Raw genomic sequence first — 8,468 nt, 5'->3', positions numbered from 1 at the left:
GTTTACCTTCTCAAAAAGCTCTGATGAAACAATGTTCACTATCTGCAAACAAATTGTAGCTTGCTAGATTATTATAAATTAGAGTCTCATCAGATAAATCCCGATTGGCACAAGGGGCATGCCTACTTTCCGATTTTTCTAAAATTGATAACACCTCCTCCTTACTAACCTCGATCATTTCTAGTCTAATATCCTGTACCTCATTCTTTTCCACAATATTCTCCTTTGCTTATTGCTTCTCGATTTACAGATGACTCAGAAATGGATGGCAGCATTTTTGGCACAGTTGAAGTGGGGATTTTTTCTGGTTTATTTCAACCCACTAGCCAGTTTTAAACATCGCCGGTGTTTCCCTTGCTTATAGCATGGAGTGAAGATCTGCCCAAGTTTTTCAAAACGTTTTACATCATTCACATTTATTAACAACAGATAATGTTTGAAATGCATCTAAATCTTTGTCATAATCCAATTATGTCAACGAAATTGACAGCATGGCGATATGTGTTAGAAGAGGTAATGTTACATTGATGGCTAATTGCTTTATCATTCATCTTGTTTTGAGGGAACGCTTAAAGATTTGACCCCGAAACAACAACCTTTTTGTTACCCCAATACAACAGCTTAATATCTGAGAGTGGCCCCTTCTAGCCTTTGCCGTCGTGACAAAAGCCATTCGCTCTTGGTCTAGTATCAATCACATGGGGGACATTGCCATTTCATTGTTCGGAGTGTTTCTTAAATGACACAAAAGTATATAGAAGGACAATACATGTTGAGGAAGAGGGGAGGCTGCAGAAGGAATTGGACAGGCTAGGAGAATGGGGGAAGTGGGAGATAATGACTAAATGGGGAAGGGTTTCAGAAATCTGAAGCACAAAGGGACTTGGGTGTCTGAGTTCAAGTGTCTGTTCAGGTTAACAGGCAGGTTCAGTTGGCAGTTATGAAGGCACATGTAATGTTAGCATTCATTTCGAGAACGTTACAATACAAGAGCAGAGATGTACTGTTGAGGCTGCATAAGGCTCTGATAAGAGCACATTTGGAACATTGTGAGTTTTAGGCAGCATGTTTAAGGAAGGATGAGCTGAACCTGGAAGAAGTTCAGAGGGGTTTTGCAAGCAAGATCCCAGGAATGAAGATCTTGTCACAAGAGAAAAGGTTGATAACTCTGTATCTAGAGTCGATGGATTTCAGAAGAATGAGGGAGAATCTGATTGAAACTTGGAGAATTCTGAGATATAGTGCACATGGAGAAGATGTTTTCACGAGGATGAGAGACTAGGAATCGAGGGCATAGTCTCAGAATGAAAGGATGATCCTTTGAACTGAGATGAGGAGGAACTTCTTCAGCTAAAGGGTGGGGAATCTGTGGGACTCATTATCACAGAGGGCTGTCGTTAAATGTAATTAAGGCAGAGACGATAGGTTCCTGATCAGTAAGGGGTCAGGTTTTTCAGGTAGAAAGCTAAAGAATGTGGTTAAATCATATCAGCTATGATGAAATGGTGGAGAGGACTTGATGGACTGAATAACTGGTGTATCTTATGGCCTTGGTTAATAAGTGACTAATAGCCTGTAATGCTTGTCCCCTCAGATTCAGGACTTTCTGAGCATGTTCTATGACCTATCCACAATAAAATGTGTTCTGACAGCTGGATGACCAATACAACATACGGGCTAGGAGACCTCGGGAGCCTGCAACCGCACCACTCCCACCCCACCACTCATTCTATACAGCTGTGGCTTAGCTCATCCCTGCCTCAATTCCACTTTCTGGCTCCCCTCTCTTTAACTACTCACTGATTAACAATCTATCTGTTTCCCCCCTCGTCCCCCTCAATTTACTCAGTATCCTGTCATGGCCCACACACGGGGGCGGGCTGGAGAGGGGTTGTCGTGAATTAACACAGATTCACAACCCTTTTCCCTTAGAAAGAAGTCATTCCTCCCCATCTTTGTTATCATTCTGTCCCATCACCTTCTCTTGAAACGATGACCGTTTCGTTCTACATGAGGAAACATCCTCTCTCCATTTCCTCTGTCAATACCATCCCCTCTAGTATCTGGAATCCATCACTTAGGTATCCACTCATTTTTCTGAACTTCAGAGGGTATCGGAGTAACTTCTCAATCTCTCTTCTGAAGGCAAACCTCCTATCTCTGAACATGAAAGTCACTTTCCGTTTTGACAGTATATAGATAGAATACACAATCTAAAGTGAGTTAGTCACAGTGTTGGAGAGGTCTACAGACCAGAAAAAGGCCTGTTGGTCTATCGAGTCTGTGCTAGTCAGAAAAATCCACCTCACTATTCTCTAATTCCTTTGCCACAGCACTTGGCCCATTATCTTGTCGTCATGAGTGCACATCTAAATCCTCCTTCAATGTGCTGAGGGTTTCTGCCTCTCCAACTCTTACAGGCAGTGAGTTCCAGATTGCACAACATACTCTGGGTGAACAAGAACTTCCTCACATCCCTGGAAACCTCTTGGCCTTTACCTTCAATCTATGTTCCTCTCCCACTTATTGATCCCTCGATCAAGAGGGGAAGGTTTCTTCCTGTCTACCCTATCTATATGTCTCATCATTTTATACATTTCTCTCTTTTAATCTACTCTGCTATAAGGACAGCCAGCGCAGTCAATCCGATCTCTCTCCATAACTGAAACTCTCCAACCCCCAAAGCAATATGCTGGTAAATCTCTCTGTGCACCCTCTCCCAGTTCATTGAGATATGTACCATTGGTAAAATGTCTTTTATTTACAGCTCACTCTGATAGTGCATAAGTTATTTTCCAGTGAAAAAGAGGGCAGTTAATTTTTAATCGGCAAAGTTATGTTTTTAGCAGGCAGTTGATGTAAAGTCATCACTGTCTCATTAGAGAGAGGGAGAGAGAGGCGTGGGGGAGAAAGAGAGAGAAAAAGCAGCAATTGTTTTATGTTTAACCTGGGGGGGTCACCACATCTAAGGCACAGGGAATGATCATTCAGAGCAATCTCAAACAGAGCAGCAATTGAACCATATGCTGTCAGTGTCACTATACATTGTAAGCCAACTCTAGAATCACTGAACTAACCAACCCCGACATGGCCAGAGGCAAAAACATTGGGCACCACAATGGCTCATTGATTAGCATTGCTCCCTCACAGCGCCAAGGACTCACGTAAAATTCCAGCCTCGGATGACTTTGTGGAGTTTGCATGCTCTCTCCTCTGCGTGGGTTTCCTCCACTGCTCCAATTTCCTCCTGAAGTCCAAAGATGTGCAGATTTGGTGGATTAGGCCATGCTAAGTTGTCCATATTGTGAGGGTTGTGCGGGTGAGGAGGGTTAACCATGGGAAATGCAGTGTACAGGAATAGAGTAGAGCCAGAGGATCTGGTCTGATGCTACTCAGAGGATCAGTGTGGACTCGACGGGCCGAAAGGGATGCTTCCACGCTGAAGGATTCTATGATGTGCAAGTTAGGAAGATTGGACAAGGTTAATGCAGAGTTATGGGGATCGGAACATGGTCCTGGTCGGGATCTGGGTGGGATCCTGTTCAAAAGATGTGGTGCAGAAAAGATGGGTGAATGGCCCCTTTCCACACCGGATGGGTTCTGTACAGGACTGTACAGGACTGGAACAAGCCAAAAACTGACATCAGTGTTTAGCTCAGTGGTGTGTGACAATTTATTCTGATCTCAATTTTGAAGAGATTCACTTTCCGTTTCTGAAATAATGTGGAAGCAAAATCCTATGTTTATCTCTCCCCAGGGTATACCCTGAAGACGTGAATTTGAATCTTGCCGTGGCAGGTGTGGATTTGGAATTCGATTTTAAACAAAAACAGATCTGAAGTTAAGATTACAATAATGTCTGTTGTCAGGAACAAAGAAACATCTCGTTCAAAACTGAAGACTGAGGTGAGGAGGAGTTTCTTCTCTCAGAGTGTTGTGTGTCGTTGGAACGCATTGCAACAGAGCTGTGTGTGGCCACAGGGAACAGGTTTAAGACTGGGATAGAAGATTCTTCATCAGTTAGGGAATTGAGGGTTACGGGTTAACTGCAGGAAAGTGAGCATGATGAATGGGGCATCAGCCACGATGTTATTGAATGACTGAACAGGCTCGAGGGGCCGAATGGCCTTCCCATGATCCTGTCTGTGATGGTCCTTAAGGGAATGAAATTTGCCGCCCTTACCCAGTCTGCTTAGCATGTGTTACCTAACCCTTTGCAAACTCCTCACTGCCTTCTGGCTGAACAAGTCAAGGGCTTTTCGGAATTGCATGCACTTGGTAGAGATGGCGACATCCTGTTCAGAGTACAGAGAAATAACATTTGTCAGGGTGAGTATTTGGTTTGTTCCAGTCCCGTGCTTTGCTAAGGGAAATTGGTCTGTATAGTAACTGCAGATATTAACAGCTCCTCCTGTACACTCTGATTGACTTACAAGTAAAGTTTGTTATTCTCATCTATTTGCATAGTCATTCAGTGCGAAAACATGCCCTTCGGTCCAACTTTTCCATGCTGACCACGTTTCCCAAACTCACCTCGAACCATTCGGCTGCATTTGGCCAATATCTCTTTAAACCTTTCCTATCCACATACCTTTCCAAATATCATTTAAATGTTGTAATTGTACCTGCCTCTAAAACTTCCCTTTGCAGCTCATTTCATGTATACATTGCCATCTGTGTGATAATGTTGTCTCTCAGGTCTCTTTTTGTTCCTTCCTCTCTTACCTTAAACCTGTGCCCACGAGCTCTGGGCTCCGCGACCCTGGGGAAAAGACTTTATCTCTGCCCCATGTGATTTAATAAACCTCTGTAAGGTTACTTCTCAGCCTCCAATGTTCCAGGGGAGAAAATATCCCAGATTATGCAACTTTCCCTTATAACTTCAACCCTCCAGTCTTGGTAACATCTTTGTAAATCTTTTTTGTACCCTTTCTAGCTTAACAACATCCTTTCCGCAGCAGACTAACCAGAACTTACACAGTAATCTAAAAGTGGCCTCGCCAACATCCTGTGCAGCTGTACGATGATGCCCCAACTCCAGTCGTCAATGCTTTGCCTAATGAAAGTAAGTATGCCAAACACATTCTTCACCACCGTGTCTCGCTGCAAAGCCACATTTAAGGAAATATGAATGTGCACCCCGAAGTCTCTTTGTTCGGCAACACTCCCAGAGTTGTAATATTAACTACGTAAGTCCTGCATAACTCTACACATTCGTCTAAATTAAACTTCATGATCAAATTTCCATTGTACTTTTAAATAACTTTTTTCTCTGTCCACTATGCCACCAATTTTGGCCCTGTTCCTATTTACTACGCTTCTGTGTTGACCTGTTTTCAGGCTGACCAGCGGAGCAGCAACCATTCTGTATCACATACATAAGTTTGAAGCACGCAGATACAGGAGGAGTTGAGGAACCAGGTCAAGAAAAAGAGGGAAATGTTTATGTGAACCTTGCGCGGGCATCGGGAAACAGCACAGAAGAGCACCTTCAAGGGTGCTCAGTAGCAATCCTACCTTCCGACAAACAAGGAGGACAAGGAAAAGAAGGCATAGCAACATCACATTCTGTGGCCGACATATTGGCTAGGCTTTGTCTCAATTCAGAGTTGAAAAATGTGGTGCTGGAAAAACACAGCAGGCCAGGCAGCATCCGAGGAGCAGGAGAATCGACGTTTCGGGCATAAGCCCTTCTTCAGGAATCAATTCACTCAGCAAATTTGAGTTTCAAAGATCTACTTGTCTTGGGATACCATTTGAATAATTGTCTCTCCCACAACTCTCAGTGGATCAATTTATCCCGCTGTAGGACGATGTAACTTTTAATGGCAGATATTTGAGATTTTGTGGTGCCCATTCCTAACTTGAGCGTCCATTTGATCTCCTGGTCAATGGCACAAGGCAGATGAGCCAGTGAATTGAATGTACTCTAGATTTTTTTCTAAAATTATGGTGAGCTGCAATTAATTCAAGACAAGATCATTCTGCAGCCGGACCTTCATTGCCCTCAAACTTCATAACTTTCAATCCATATCCAGCTCTCTTTTCATACCTCACATGGAATGTACCTTCACCATGATCCCAAGGTGCATATTCCAAATACTACCAACTCTCTGAGTAAACAAATTCCTCCTAATCTTGTTGACGATCTTGAAATTATGACCTCTAGTTTCTGACATACCAACTCGTGGAAATAAAATATTCTTCTTTCCCCTTCCAAATTCTTCATAGTGTTGAATACCTCCTATAAGGTCCTGATCATATTCTTCTCTGCTCCAAGAAGAATAAGTCTGATGCCACTAATCTTTCCTTCTATGTAAAATTCTTCATGCCTGCTATCATTCACGTAAATCTCCAATGAACCCTCTCCAGAGCTTGAAGATCCTTCCTTAAATAAATTGCCTAGAACTGAATGAAAATGTGGTCTGACTAATGATTTGTAGAGGGTGTAGCATCTCTTCCTTGGTTTTATACTCAATGCCTCTATTTATAACTATAAGAAATATTTGAGCCATCATCAAAACGGTTTCCTTGTCACTTTCACAGAATGATACATGAGAAGCCCCACGTCCCTCTGATCCACCACTCCCTTCAAGTTGGATCATGGAACCTGCATTGTTGTCGTGTGCTACTATTGCAAAATGTAATACCTCACATTTCTCTGCATTGGAATTCATCTGCCAAGTTTCTGCCCATTTGGCCAAATTGTCAATCTCCCTGTGAAATTACTCAGCATCTTCCTCACAATTCACTCTTTTCCCTGGATTAGTATCAATTGCAAATTTAGAGACTATATCATCTACATCTAACTCCTGATCATTTATATAACCAATGCAGTTATCAATTTGTACTTGTCAGTTTCTTCTATGTGGATGTAACTATTAACCTTCAACTGTCAGTTTTGGCTGTGTGAATACCCAAATAGAGTTATAAATATGCACTTGTCAGTTTCTCCTACGATAATGTGTCAGTGTATTTACCAGTATGTTCCTGCTCTGTGATTCGAGAGTGTCAATATTAATCTGTACTTGTCAATGTGAATCTGTGAGTGCAGTTACCAATCTCTGCCTCTCAGTCTCTGTTTTGTCAATATGTGAATTTACTTATCGATTTCTACCTGTCAGTTACTGTTTGGTGAATGTGAACAGTGCAGGTATCAGTATCTGCACTGTGAAATTCTGCTCTGTGAATATGAGAGTGTCGTTATCAGACTGTACTTTGTGCTCTGTGAAACTGGGCGTGTAGTTATCATTCTGTTCCTGTCAGTTTTAGCGTTGTGAATGAAAGTATAGTTATTAATCTGTCCTAGACAGTTACTGTAATGAGAATGTGTAACTTAAATTAACAGAAACAGACAGATGGCGATGGACAGACAATTATTTGCATCTCAGTAACTGGGTCGTCATCATTTGTTTGTCTGTTTTTGCAACATGAGTCAGTGTGTAGTTATCAGTCTGTACTTGTCAGTTTCTACTCTTGTATATCAAAGAGGTAGCCAGGAATATTCTCTGTCTGTGTGTTGCATTCTGTGATTTTTGTTATGATGGTACTCAGACTGGTTCTTAATCTCTTACGCATTTTGTGATTTCTGAGTTGACTGTCAGTCTTTGCTGGTGGGTAGGGGGAGAGGCGATCAGGTTAACTGCTTTATTTTGAGAACCATTCTACATTATAATCATGCATTTCCTGTTTGTGTAGACTGTCTGAGATCTGTGGTATTACTGACCACTGAGTTTCATTTTGTATACAGACATTTGTTTGTGAAAGATAGGCTTATTCTGCATGTCAGAAGATTCTTGCATTTTTATACTAATATGCAACACAATTTCATGTCATCTCCTTTCTCACAAAAAATCAGTCCAATTGATATGGTCAATCGCAGAAGCATACTATTCAGCCCAATCTATCTGTGCTGGGATATTCTATTATCCATCAGTTCTACAGTAATTGTTCGTAATATAACATAGAACATAAAATTTTACAGCGCAGTACAGGCCGTTCGGTTCCCGATGTTGCACCGAACTGTGAAATTAGTCTGATGCCCAACAAACTTACACCATTCCATTATGCTACATAGGTATGTCCAAAGCCCATTTAAATGCCCTTATCGTCGGCCAGTCTATCACAGTTGTAGGCAGGCCATTCCACGCCCCTACTCCTCCCTGAGTAAAGAAACTTCCCCTAATATCTCTCCTAAATCTATCACCCCTCAATGTAAAGCTATGTCCCCTCGCATTACCCTCTGAGGAAAAATATTCTCAATGTCCACCATATCTAACCCTCTGATTATCCTATACATCTCTATTAAGTCACCTCTCAACCTTCGTCTCTCCTTCGAAAAAAGACTCAGTTCTCTCAGCCTTTCATTGTAAGAATTACCTTCCATACTAGGCAACATCCTAGTAAATCTCCTCTGAACCCTTTCCAAAGTTTCCACATCCTTTCCATAATGCAGTGACCAGAATAAC

At 42.0% G+C, this 8,468-nt stretch overlaps 1 long non-coding RNA gene across 1 annotated transcript; it reads left to right on the top strand.

Annotated features, from left to right (window-relative positions):
• The first annotated feature begins 3,812 nt into the window (after positions 1–3,812).
• Positions 3,813–6,891, top strand: LOC122544677. The gene is made up of 3 exons (XR_006310438.1): positions 3,813–3,906; positions 4,937–5,065; positions 5,341–6,891. It is a non-coding gene; the product is annotated as an uncharacterized LOC122544677 (long non-coding RNA).
• The last annotated feature ends 1,577 nt before the right edge of the window (positions 6,892–8,468 follow it).

Source organism: Chiloscyllium plagiosum, chromosome 50 (assembly GCF_004010195.1).
Source record: "Chiloscyllium plagiosum isolate BGI_BamShark_2017 chromosome 50, ASM401019v2, whole genome shotgun sequence".
NCBI lineage: Eukaryota > Metazoa > Chordata > Chondrichthyes > Orectolobiformes > Hemiscylliidae > Chiloscyllium > Chiloscyllium plagiosum.
The sequence above is the reverse complement of the archived record's forward strand: the minus strand, read 5'-3'. Positions and strand labels throughout refer to the sequence as shown.